Genomic DNA, 13,556 nt, shown 5'->3' on the forward strand with positions numbered 1-13,556 from the left:
GAAAAAAGGCTCCCTCATTTTGTTTTAATTGAATGGGTGGAGGACAGTGCTGTCTGTTTTAATGGTGTAGATTAGCATTCACAGAAATATAAATGAAGACTTTTTTTTTAACCTAGCTTGACTCCAGAAGGATTAAGTTTCAGTATGTAAACACTAAAAATTTCAGATTTTCTAGAAGCCAAGGCAGCTCACCCACATCCTCACCTTGTTCTATCACTTTGCTTTTGCTCAGCCTGCCTGTTTTGTGTTGTTTTATATGCCTCGATACAGTATCACTAGAGACTGTGCCCTGTTCTACACTTACCTGGAGATTCGGCGGCAGTCGACGGGAGTTATGCAAACTACGCAGAGTAGCTTGCGTAACTTCTGTCGTCTGCTGTGCTTCCCTTCTGCACGCCGTCTTCACTGCACTGCGCCAACAGGAATTGTTACCTAGCAGCTCTGTGTTCTTGGGGAACCAGGGCGCAAAACCCCAACTCTCTCTCTCTCTGGCTCACATGAATTACCCCCCCACCAGCCCATGCTTGAATCAGAAACCAAAGGCATGTCAATATGAAAATGCTGAAACCCTCCCATCGAGGGTGAGACAACTCCCCAGGCCTCATAAGCATCTCAGTTAGCACATGAATGGAGAACAGAAGCCTCATCTACATCGAAGATGGAACACGCACTGAACTCTGGGATTGGTGAAGCAGGGAACGCACTGAACTCTGGGATTGCTGAAGTAGGGAAGCACTGCATGATGGGAAATCTCCGCTCGATGTAAATAAACTCACACCTGTACACATCCAGCTCCGCAGTTATCAGACCATTCTAGTTATTGGTATGCAAAACACTGAAACCTGGGTTGCATTGTGAGCCCTCTCTCAAAAAAAGATGCTCTTCCAGGAATGATCAGCTCCTTTTGTCCAGACATTGTTTATCCATGAACAAACCTGACATCTACAAATCCCCTATCAAAGCTCAAACCTCTGTTCTGATGCTTGGATCCAAACTCTGCATCAGTTCCACTGTAACCTGTCTTCTCTTCCTGACTAACCGTGTCGGGGACTCTGCCAGACTAAAAGCACTCCAGAAACTAAGATGACAAGCCTATTCCTGGGAACCTCTGAACTGCATGGAGTGGTGAGATCAACCCCCTCCTTCTTCCCCCAACACAACTGGTCTCTCTCTCCCCCCCCCCCCCTCTCAGTCCAGGTATAACTTTCTACTTTTGTAATCAAACCTGGGATAGCTTTCTCCAATACCCCAATTGTAATTATGTAGTACTGTAAGTGTTTGATTGTTTTTCTCTCCTTGTATGGTATTACTATTAGTATCATAAGTTTTATATACCTAGCAATAAAATAACTTATAATCAAGCTGGTTGCCACTTTCTGTCTCTCTCTCTCCAAACTTTATTTTCTTCCTTTGTGTTCTTGGTCCCTATCTCGCTCTGTAGCAACACTTCTCTTATCTAAGCCAAAGATCCCTGGAGTGCCCAAAAATCCTATGGGGTTTGCTCATCAAGGGGATTACTGCTAGAACAATTGTGGTGTAAAGGGGCATATGAAGGGGACAGCCAGGAAGTGCAATTCCGCCTAGCCTATGGGGTCCAGGGGCAAATGAGGGTGCAGCTCAAGTGCTGTTTGACCCAGCCTGATTGAGTCCAAGGGGCAATTAAGGGGAGTAGCCAAAAAGATGCTGTTTGGACCCAGCCTGCTCTATTCTGGTGCGTTGCAAAGGGGCATATAAGGGTAGCCACTGAGAGTGTGGTGTCACCCAGTCTGCTGAGTTCAGGGACATATAAGGGGTCAGCTGACAGTGCTGATAGCCCGGTCTGCTCAGACGCACTCAGTTAATCTGAAATGTGTGTGTGTGTGTATCTGTGGGGGTTTATTTGAATCAGGTGCTGGAGGAACCCAGCCCTGAAAACCTTAGGTCTGGCAGGATAGCTCCATTGGGAGGGGGCTTGTAGCCCTATGAACACACAGGTAACACAAGCAGCACATTAGTAGAATCACACCTCTAGGATCCCACCCCTAGAATCACACCCCCCTTCCAGGAAGGTAACCCTAATAAATGAGCATACCCCAAGGTGAAGGGCAAATCTGGTAACAGAACTGTGTTCCCGTCAACGCAGCGCTACGCTACTTGAGTGGGTGGTTTTACTCAGTTGACTTCCTGATCGCTCAATCGATCCAGAAAGCTCGATCTGGTGGCAGTGACTTTGCCGCCATCAGTATAGACATACCCTTAGGTGTTATAGTAAATTGGGTCTAGCTCCCAAAAGTTTTCCTCAAGTGATAATTAGTCAAAAGCTGTCGAGTTAGAGTACATATTACTGCTGACATTTGCTTCAGTTTTCCTTGTCCAGCTTTTCTTAACTTGTAATCACTTTTCAATGTATCTTCTTTTCATCAATTGGGCCAAGATACCTATAGTGGCCACCTTCAGGACAGTCCTTGTTCCCTGTCCCCTAGTTCCTTTACTTTGTACTTCAAGCATAACCTCTTCTCTCCTATGGCAGTTTCTTTGGCCAAAGGGTTTCTTGGTAGCTATAGAGGTTAAACGTCACCTCTGTAGTTTGTATTCCTCTTGTACATCTGCTTAAAGGAATTTCTTCCTTGTGATGGCAAAAGAAGCTCCAACATACATTGCTGCAGCAAACAACAAGGTTACTTACCAGTAACTGATGTTCTTCGAGATGTGTTGCTCATGTCCATTCCACTATAAGTGTGTGCACGCCTCTCTGCACAGTTACCCGGAACTTTTTTCCCCTTAGCAGATCCCGTAGGGCCAGCTTCGACATCCCCTGGAGTCCCGCGCACATGCCGCAGTATATGAGGCGCTGCTGGCCCTATGCCCCCTCAGTCCCTTCTTTCTGCCAACTCTGGCAGTGGCGACGTGGGGTGGGATGTGGAATGGACATGAACAACACATCTCGAAGAACATCAATTACTGGTAACTAACCTTGTTTTTTTCTTCGAGTGCTTGCTCATGTCCATTCCACTACAGGTGACTAACAAGCAATACCTTTGAAGGTGGGTAGGAGTTACCGGTGAGCTGCCTGCAGCCTAGCTCTGCCGAATCCCACGTCCTCTCTCGCCTGCTGGACGATGGTGTAGTGGGACATGAAGGTATGCACCGACGTCCAGGTGGCAGCTTTGCAGATGTCCTGCAGGGGCACTCTCTCATCAGGAAGGCTGTAGATGAGGCTTGAGCTCTGGTTGAGTGTGCTGTGATGGTTCCCGGAAGCGGCACCTTCGCCTGTTCGTAGCAGAACTTGATGCATGATGTATCCACGAGGAAATGCGCTGGGTGGAGACAGGTGAGCCTTTCATCTGGTCTGCCACTGCGACCAAGAGCTGCGTCGATTTCCGGAATGGCTTTGTACACTCGATGTAGAAGGCCAGGGCTCGTTTCACATCCAGCGAATGTCATCTCCTCTCCTCCGAACTGTGAGGTTTGGGAAAAAACACGGGGAGAAAAATATCTTGGTTACAATAAAATTGGGAAAACACCTTGGGTAGGAAGGCCAGATGCGGCCTCAGATGAACCTTGTCCTTATAGAATACTGTATAAGGGGGCTCCGAGGTCAAGGCCCTAATCTCGGAGACCCTCCTGGCTGAGGTAATGGCCACCAGGAAGGCTACCTTCCATGAAAGCGGGAGCAGAGGGCATGAAGCCATGGGTTCGAAGGGGGGGCCCCGTGAGTCTTGAGAGGATCAGGTTGAGATCCCAGGGAGGCCCCAGGTCACAGACCTGCAGATAAAGCCTCTCCACCCATTTGAGGAATCTGACCGACATGGGATGGGAGAACAGCGATCTCCCCTCTAGCAGCTGATGGAAGGCCGAAATGGTGAACCTTCAACGAGGCCAGCACCAGACCCTGGAGCTTTAGCTGGAGCAGGTACTCCAGGATTGCCTGTATAGACGAGAGGCTGGGCGGAATGCCCTGAGACTCCGCCCAACAGGTAAACCGCCTCCATTTAGCCTAATACACGACCTGTGTGGAAGGTTTCCTGCTGCCAAGCAGAACTTGTTGGACCTGCACTGAGCAGGCTCTCTCTCCTGCTGTCAGCCACAGAGTCTCCAGGCTGTGAAGTGCAGGGAGTCCAGGTCTGGGTGCAACAAGCGACCCTGGTCCTGGGATAGAAGGTCATGCCACCTCGGGAGCTCCAGGGGTGGGGTGATCTAAAGGTCCAGCAGCATGCTGAAACAGTGCTGTCTTGGCCAGGCCGGAGCGATGAGTATAATGTTCGCCCTGTCCCTCTTTATTTTCAGCAGGACCTTGGGTAGGAGTGGAATGGGCGGAAACGCATACATGAGGGTCCCCATCCAGTCCATGAGGAACGTGTCGGAAATCGATCCAGTCTCGTGACCCCGGAGCGAGCAGAACCTCAGACACTTCGTGTTCCTGGCTGACGCAAATAGGTCCAGTTGGGGAACGCCCTACTTCTGGAAGATCATAGCCACCATCTCTGGGTGCAATGACCAGTCGTGGTGGGGTAGAAACGACCTGCTGAGGCGATCCACTTCATCGTTCCTCACTCCTGGGAGGTGAGAGGCAGTCAAGTGGAAATCGTGTCTCACGGCAAAGTCCCACAGACAGATAGCTTCCTCGCAGAGGGCCAAGGAGCGTGCTCCCCCTGCCTGTTTATTTAAAACATGGCTGCGGTGTTGTCCATCAGCACCTGCACCACTCTGCCTGTCAGGAATCGGAGGAACACCTTGCACGCTAGGCGAATGGCCCTCAGCTCCTTCACGTTGATGTGCAGGAGCCTCTCCTCCCCCGACCAGAGCCCCTGAGTGCCTAGGTTGGCGCTGATGTGGACTCCCCATCCTACGTCCGACACGTCGGAAATTAGGGTGACCAACGGGACCAGTTCCCTGAATGGAACACCCTTCATCACTGCCCTGGGAGTCCACCACCAGTTTAGGGAGGCTAGGACTGGCGGGGGAAGTGTGACCACCTGGTCCAACGGATGTCCACTCAGCACATATAACAAGGCCAACCATGCTTGAAGCGGTCTGAGCCTCAGGCGAGCTAGTCTCACTACGTACGTGCAGGCCGCCATGTGGCCTAACAGCTGTAGGCAGTGCCTGGCTGTTGTGGGGCATCAGTGCAGCTGGGAGATGATAGAGACCATCGCCTTGAAACGTGGCTGAGGCAGGAAGACTCTGGCCTGGGAAGCGTCCAGGGTGGCGCCAATGAATTCTAAGCGTTGCACTGGGGTTAGTGTGGAGCAAGTGAGGGTCACGCTTTCCTGCACTTGGGACCTGGACCTGCCCCTGATCAGCTAATCGTCCAGGTAAGGAAAAATTTGCATACCCTTTCGTCTCAGGTGGGCAGCCACTACTGCCATGCACTTGGTGAACACCTTTGGAGCCGAAGATAGGCCAAAGGGTAGGGCTGTAAACTGGTAGTGGGAGCCAGCCATGGTGAAACTGAGAAAACGCCTGTGACTGGGGACGATAGACACATGAAAGTATGCATCCTTGAAATCGAGAGCGGCATACCAGTCTCCTGGATCCAGGGAAGGGATTAAGGAGGCTAGGGAGACCATGCAGGTCTAATATGGGTCTCAGACCCCCCTTTGCCTTAGGGATGAGGAAGTACCTCAAATAGAACCCTTTCCCCTTCTGCTCTGAGGGACCATTTCCACTGCTCCCAGGTTGAGGAGGGTGTCCACCTTCTGCAAGAGGAGTTGCTCGTGAGAGGGGTCCCTGAAAAGGGACGGAGGGGGAGGTTTGTTGGGGTGGGGGGGTAGACAAACTGTAGGGCATAGCCCCCTGAGACTATCCCAAGAACCCAATCATCCGAAGTGATTTTTGCCCATTTGGGATAGAAAGGCCTTAACCTGTTTAGGAAGGGGTCGGGCAGATCCAGGAGAGCAGTCGGGGCGCCACCCTCGGGCGCACCGTAAAAATTGTCTCCTTTGGTTGCCCGACCTCCTGGGGGGCCCCTGTTCGGGAGCTGAGGACAAGCTGGGGGTCTGGTTTCTCCTTCCTATCCTATCCCTATTCTTATAGGGTTGAAAAGGCCTGGGTGGACGCCTTGGCTGCTGCTGCGCCTGGGGCCGTGACTGACACGTGTAAAGGCCCAGGGAGTGAAGCGCGGCCCTGGAGTCCTTCAGACTGTGCAACTTCACATTGGTCTGGTCGGAGAATAGGGCTGATCCATCAAAGGGGAGGTCCTGAATAGACTGCTGCACCTTCTGGGACAAGCCCACAAAGCCTCATACAGATGGTGGAGGCTATGGTCCTGCCTGCCGAGTCAGCAGAGTCACAGGACGTCTGGAGCACTGCCCTAGCCACCGTGGTTCCTTCCTCCACGATGGTGCTAAAGTCTGCAGCCTGGTCCGGGGTTGGGGCCTCAGCAAACCGCTTGAGGGAGTCCCACAGTTTGAAATTATATCTACCCAGGAGGGCCTGATGGTTGGCAATCCTGAACTGCAGGCTTGCAGTGGAACAAACCTTTCTCCCAAACAAGTCCAGCTTCTTATTGTCCTTGTTTTTGGGAGTTGACCCAGGCTGACCTTGGCTGTCTCACTGGTTAGCCGCATCTACTCCCAGGATTCCCGGGGCGGGCCGGGTGAGTGAACAAATACTCAAACCCTTCGGCCTGGACATAGTATTTTTTCTCAGCCACCTTTGATGTTGGGGCAACCGAGGAAGGGATTTGTCACAAGACCTTTACAATCTTAAGGACCCTTTCATGGACTGGGAGGGCCACTCTCTGGGGCAGCCACCGTCAGCACATTAAAGAGGCTATCTTCAGCCTCTTTTAACTCCTTCACCTCTAGCCCCAAGTTGGATGCCACCCTCTTAAGCAGCTCCTGGTGCGCCCTGAAATCCTTCAGTGGCGCTGAGTGGTCCCGAGAGACTGCCTCGTCAGGTGAGGAAGACGACGACTGCCGAGGTGTATCCTGCGGGTGCACCTCCTCCTGACGAAGGGTTGCACCCATTGAGGGTCCCTCCATGAGGTCTGACTCCTCGTCCGAGGAGTGGTGTCTATGGGCCTTCTCCTGTGCCAGAGGCATGGACTGCATCCCTGATGACATAATGGATTTGGGCCCCGGCCCCACCTGGATACCCCATGGAGCCCAATAAGGCCATTGTTGCGGCCATTGACCCTAGGGTCAAGCTGGGGCTGGCTGCGCCACAGGCTGAGACACTTTGTGGGGGTGTTGGCTCCCCCGATGACTGTCCCCCCCGGGAAACTCCGAGCCATCCTTATAGTCAGAGGCCCTGGACCAGCAGTGCCATGTACGTCCTTGGTCCCGGGCACCCTTCCGTGCTTGGGACCGCCCTCTCGATGCCTCCGACCTGGAGGACGACGAGGACTGCCTCCTTCACCATGAGTGGTGCCGACGAACGAAGGCACGCTCTGAAGAGCTAGAGATACTGGAGTGTCATCTCAGTACCGATGATTTCCGCTGCCACTTGCCGTGCGGCCCTGCAGACACCTTCAGTGACTGAGGTCGGCGCTGGTCCGAGCTCCTCGGTGCCAAGCCAGCCTCTGGCGACCTGGTTCCGTGTTGTGTACTGCGCAGTGTTGAGTCCTCTGACGGCGACCGGGTTCTGCACCATCTCGGTGCAGGCAAACTCCTCGATGCCGGGTCCTCCGACGGCAACCGGGTTCTGCGCCGTCTAGGTACGGGCGAACTCCTCGGTGCCAGGGATCTGGAACAGGAGCTGTCCGAGTGCTGCTTGGCAGATCTTGGCCGGTGCCGCCTCCTGGCATGCGCTGCCTCTAGTGCCAGAGATTGATGTCAGCGCCAAGAGGGGGACTCCATGTTCTGTGTGGGAGCAGGTCGGCTCGACGACACTGACCTGAAGCGACTACTGGGGGACCGGCTCTGCTCTACCCTTAGGGACCGTCCGGCGGGAGATCTTCCTCCCCATACTGGGGATCTCCACCGCCATTCAGGGGGACCCAATGCAGATTTCCCCCATGACACCAGCCCCTTCTCCCTCAGCGGGGGGCACGTAGGCAAGGCCAACCAGGCTCTTGCTGTCTGAAAAGCCTCCGGTGTCGACGGCATCAGCAGGGGCACTCTCGGCAGTGCATGGTGGGACACAAGTAAATCACATGGGGGGACTGGGAGCAAGAGGTCAAGTTCTGATCATGCAACTTTCTTCATCCCATAATGCCATCCATAGCCCATCAATTTCATGCCTTTTTTTTTTTAAATCCCACAAACCCATGTGGCACTTTTCACTGTCCTCCAACTCTGACAGAAGAGCTCTGCACTGTTGTCATGCATGTTACAAACACAGGACGAATGATCTTTGAAGAACCAAAACAAAAGAAGGCCCAACGATGACTTTGAAGCCAGATTGCTGAGGGACATAGTTTAAACAAATTCAAGGTTGTTGGTGGCATTTATAGAGCAGCTGCAGACAACGGAGTGGTGCTTCTGGGCCTGAGAAACGACCTCTGACTTGTGGGAGGGCATCATAGTGCAGGTTTGGGATGATGAGCACTGGCTGCAGAACTTTTGGCTATGAAAGACCACATTCCTGGATCTGTGCGCCAACCTCGCCCCAACTCACCAGCACATGAACATCAGAATGAGAGCTGCACTGACAGCTGAGAAGTGAATGGTAACCATACTGTGGAAAATCATTCTGGAGTTGGAAAATCCACATGAAGGACCGTTGTCATGCAAGTGTGCAGGGCCATTAATCGTCTCCTACTATGCAGGACTGTGACCCTCAGCAATGTGCAGGAAACAGTGGATGGATTTGCAACATTCAGTTCCCAAATGGCAGTGGAGCAATAGACATCATGCATGTTCCTATTTTGGCATCAGCCCCTCTTCTCACAGAATACATCAGTAGAAAGGGCTACTTCTCTATGGTTACCAATATGGTTACCATGGTCACCAATATCAGTGTGGGCTGGTCGAGGAAGGTGTCTGACTCTCGCACCTTTAAGAACACAGGGCTGTTCAGAAAGTTGCAAACAGGAACGTGCTTTCCAAACAGTGGATCCTGCGGGACCCAGGATTCCCCTTGCTTCTCTGGTTCATGAAGCCATACACTGGCTCCCTCGACAGCACTAAGGAAAGATTCAACTACCGTCTCAGCAGGTGCAGAAAGACAGTTAAATGTGCTTTTGGTAGACTGAAGGATGCTGGTGGCTTTTACTCACCAGATTGGATCTCAGTGAGAAAAATATCCCAGTGGTTATAGCTGCCTGCTGTGTCCTGCATAGTATCTGATAAAGGGGTAAAAGCTGTCAGTCTGCTGACTTTGAAACAACCAGACACAAAGGCCATTACAAGAGCTCTATATGGAGCTATGCAGTTGAGGGAAGCTTTGAAAGAGCATGTTAATGAACCATAAAAGTGACCTGTGCTGGACTGTTCTATGGCCCTGGAGCTTTGGGTGCTGATAGGAATTATGTAATGCTTACTGTATATTTACAGATTTACAGTGTGTTTCCCTGAATCTATGAATTATGCTGTGCTTGCTGTACATTTAGCCATATGACTGGGGATTTTCTTAAACCTGTAAGTTTAATGGTGCTGTACACATACAAATCCTGGGTGCTAGAAGTACCACTATGGATTCTGCAATATGTGTTGTGAACTAATAAAGATTTTATTTTCAAAAAATAGAAATTTGAGTGGCAAAAACAGTGCAGAATAACCATGTGCAAGGCAATACAATACAAACTTCTAACATAACTGAACCAAACTTTAAAACTGGGAATGCAGCAAACATTTGTCCACTTCAGTGCACACATGTGTAGTGCATTTTAGCACCACATACTAAATATATGTAAAGCTAGGGTTTTCCTTGCTGTCCCACAGTGTGGAGTAGAAGGGATAGGGATGCAGCCCATAGTGCTATGTGGAAGGTAAGGGGGTGCAGGGAGCTGCAACCATGGAGTTCTCAAACAATTGCAAAGGGTGGCAAGTCTGGGATTGTTGGACCTGTAGGTCAACCAGGGTCTAGAGCATTAGTGTTTGCTGCCTGGGAAGTCCCATTATGTCCTGATGCATCTCCCTCTCCTCCTTTTCAAGATGGGATTCCTGGGCCTTTCTCCACTTTCCTGTTCTCTCTCTCCCTCTCCATGCAGTGTTTGCCCACCGAGCTTTTTGTTCACGGTCTGATGAAGCACTGGCTTGCAGAATCTCCACAAATATGTTCTCCCTAGTCCTTGTCTTTCTCCCCCTCATCAAGCTTAGGCATGCTGTGGGTGTGAAATGGGCACCCCTCCAGGCTGCAGCCACAATGGCAACAGCTGCTGGTAAAACAGACAGACATATCATTGGATTTACAACCAGAACAGAAAAAGAAAGATAAGTTTCAAAACTCCCTTCCTTATCCCCAAGTTCTCAACAAGACATGCTCATTGGAGCGCCTCTGCAGAGAGCCGTTCTCCAGCCCCAGCCCTGGTGACTATGGCTCACTGACAGCAAGGGGGGAAGGAGGTCAATCAGATTTTCAGTAGCATGAAACAAAGGTTCAGTCCCTGTTTCCATGGGCACACACATAGGAAAATGGAAGGGAATATTGGCAGTATTTCCCACAGGTGGTGGTGATTTTAGCTGGTATCTCATTCCCAAGGGTTACAAAGGCACAGAGCACAGCTGCGGCTGGTGTCTTGAAGCCACCCAGGCCCCTATGCCACTAGCCTGTTTATTACCATGGTGTGAGCCTAACTCATCCTGAGGCAGCGTGGGAAAGTGTCCTATCATGGAGGAAAAAATAAGGCTGCCTTCCCTAGAAACAATCAGGAGAGGGTTGCAGAGTACCTCCCATGAAAGTTTCATCAAAATCTCTCAGGTCGGATACAAGAGACATCCCTATGTACATATACAAACTGCTCGCATGCCTCCCTCACTTCCCCCAACCCAACCCTACAGGATAATAAAAGCAGATACTAACTTTACCTCTGTCTGTTGTACTTTTACCCCTTCTCACATGAGTAAAACAATACATTGTCAGTACATATTTCTTGTTACCTTGGGAGATGGGCCAGGCACTATCTTTACATTTTAAACATTGTAAGGGAAAATGCATGCACATATTTGCTCAAAGTTCCTTCCTCTTAATCAGGTTAATCTGTGATCAGCTGTCCAACCTTGCGAGATTGTGGTGGAGTCTCAAACAGATCCTGGCCTGCAGCATAGCTGGACACCCCACGTCTCCCCCGCACACACTGTTCATGGCAGGGTCCGCTGTGTCATGGGCTCCTCAGCCCATCGTGGTCCACAGGGTCGGGACTGGGTCTTCACTAGGTATGTTATGCAGCTTGTTATAAAAGCAGCAGGTCTATGGCTCAGCATCAGATTTGATTGTTGGCCTCCCTGAACTTGTGGTATGCCTGCCATAGTTCCTTCGCTTTCACGCAGCACTGCTGCTGATCCCTATCATACCCCTTTGCCTGCATCCCCTGTGCAATCTTTTCATAGGTGTCCACGTTTCTACGGCTGGTCCATAGCTGTGCTTGCATAACCTCTTCTCCCAGGCTTCTTGCATGCAGTGCTCGCATAGTCCGTTGGGCACCTGCACACAACAAAGGAAAGCTGCTTGCTGTGCTCACCCAGGTGGACAGTCACAAAAGAGACATTTCAAAAATATGCAGAGTGCTTGTAAAGTGGGGGTGGCTTCTGGGCTTCATGCCCCTGGATGATGGAGTTCACAGCTGTGACCAGTGTGGTCACTGTTGCAGGGACAGCTGCTGGAGGACAGAGTCGACATAGCCCACGAAGTACCAGCACGCACACTGCATTAACCTCAGCAGGTTAACTACAGCTCTACGCTATTCGGGGAGGTGATTTCACTGCATCACCATAAGGCTGCCCTTATGTCGGCCGGAGACAAGTTTGAGTGCAGAGACATGCACAGATAGGTATACACACGGTGACTTACATTGACCTAATTTTGTAGCATAGACCAAGCCACATCAGTTACTGGTGCCGAGCCTCGTCTCCACTGCTGTAAGTGCAGAGAAGCTGTAACTGCTGGTGCCAAAAGTGCAGAGGAGCTCCTCAAGGGAGCAGTTACTGCTGGGAGTGGGGAGGGGAAACATGGGATGGGGACCTGCCATGCTACCCCACAGCACAGGGGTGGTCCAGAAGCCGTTCGTCTTCTTCAGCTAAGGGATCTCAAAGGAAGAAGAATTCAAAGAGTCATTTGCCTTCCTCCTCTTCAGGACTGGGTTCACCGGCAGTCCCTCTCAGCATTCGTGTTCAGGACAGTCTTCCATAGTGCTTCCCTTGTTTGCACCTTTGACAAAGCCAGCAGCCCTTGCCGACAGCTTTGAGTAAAGCCTGCTCTGGTTTCGGCTGTGGAGGAAGCTGCAAAGCACAGAGGTTTCTACAGCATCCTCACTACAGGGACATTTTACAACTAAATTGGCAGCTCCAAAATCTTCTTTTGTGTGTCTTCTCCAGACCTCCAGGTCACTCCAGAACCTGAGTCACCAGGAAGTTGCCCTGATGCAGATCGTCTCCTCAAAAAGAAGCAAGGGTACCGCTAATGAAAGTTTATTTGAACCAGCACGTCAACACATTTAAGGATTCGAGTCCCATTAAAAATCCTTCAATTTTCTGTCATGGTTTCTGCATTAGAGGTTTGGAACCGTAATTGGAACCCTAAGTTTGACTTGAACAACCCCGAGTTAATATTCCCCCCTGCTCTTAGTGATTAAAATGAGACCTCTAGCTTCTGCCTCCTTTCTGCCCTCCCAAATATGCTGAGAAACTTCACTAGCACCTGTCTAGATCATTGTCAAAAGTATTACTAACTAGATGGTACCACAGCTATACACAGTACTTTATAACATATTAATCAAGAGCAAAATCCCTGATCACTTACAAATCAAGCACATAAACAGACACAGCATAGTTAAAAGACAGATGTTGGGTGGAGAGGGGTTATTGCCAGTACGTTTTATGGGAACAGATGTGCTAAACAAGTCCTTGGTTGTACTTCAGTATGCTTTAAATATTTCTGCAGCTCCTACTGTCCATAAGCATAAGGTTTTTATCATGAGAGCTTTACTAATATTTCCTAGCTAAATAGAAATGTTTTTCCCTGTCCTTCCTCTAAAGTAAACCCCTTATCAAGTGTGATCTATCTGTCCACAACTTTTTCAGAGAAATTTAATAAAACTACAAGCAGACTGAATAAGGCCTCAGTGTTCCTTTGACCTTGCGCTACCGTTGTGCATTCATTTAGCATGAGCAGACAGAGGCAGGATAAATTCCTGCTGAATGGAAGCTCTGTCTTGAAGGTAGACTTTGAGGAAGACAAACCCGCTTTTCATACACTGAACATCAGCAAAGTACATTCCTTCAGCCTCCACGCTGACAAGTAACTGTTTACCACCAGCAGGAAAAGCTTCCCCAGCACAGTGCTTCCAACCCCCTGCCATAGTTTATCAAGTCATCCAAGATTAGCAAGTATATATGCTGTCAAACATGCATAAGGTTATCAAAGTTATTTCAGAGTTTCCCATTTGCTATAAAAATGTCTCAAATGAGAATCTGTGTATAAAGGTGAAGGCATAAGCCTTATTTCTTTTGGGAAAATTAGGGACCTTGTCTGCG

The sequence above is a fragment of the Emydura macquarii genome, unplaced genomic scaffold (genome assembly GCF_026122565.2).
Source record: "Emydura macquarii macquarii isolate MOO-44397 ecotype Brisbane River unplaced genomic scaffold, CSIRO-AGI_Emac_v2 contig_2636, whole genome shotgun sequence".
NCBI lineage: Eukaryota > Metazoa > Chordata > Testudines > Chelidae > Emydura > Emydura macquarii.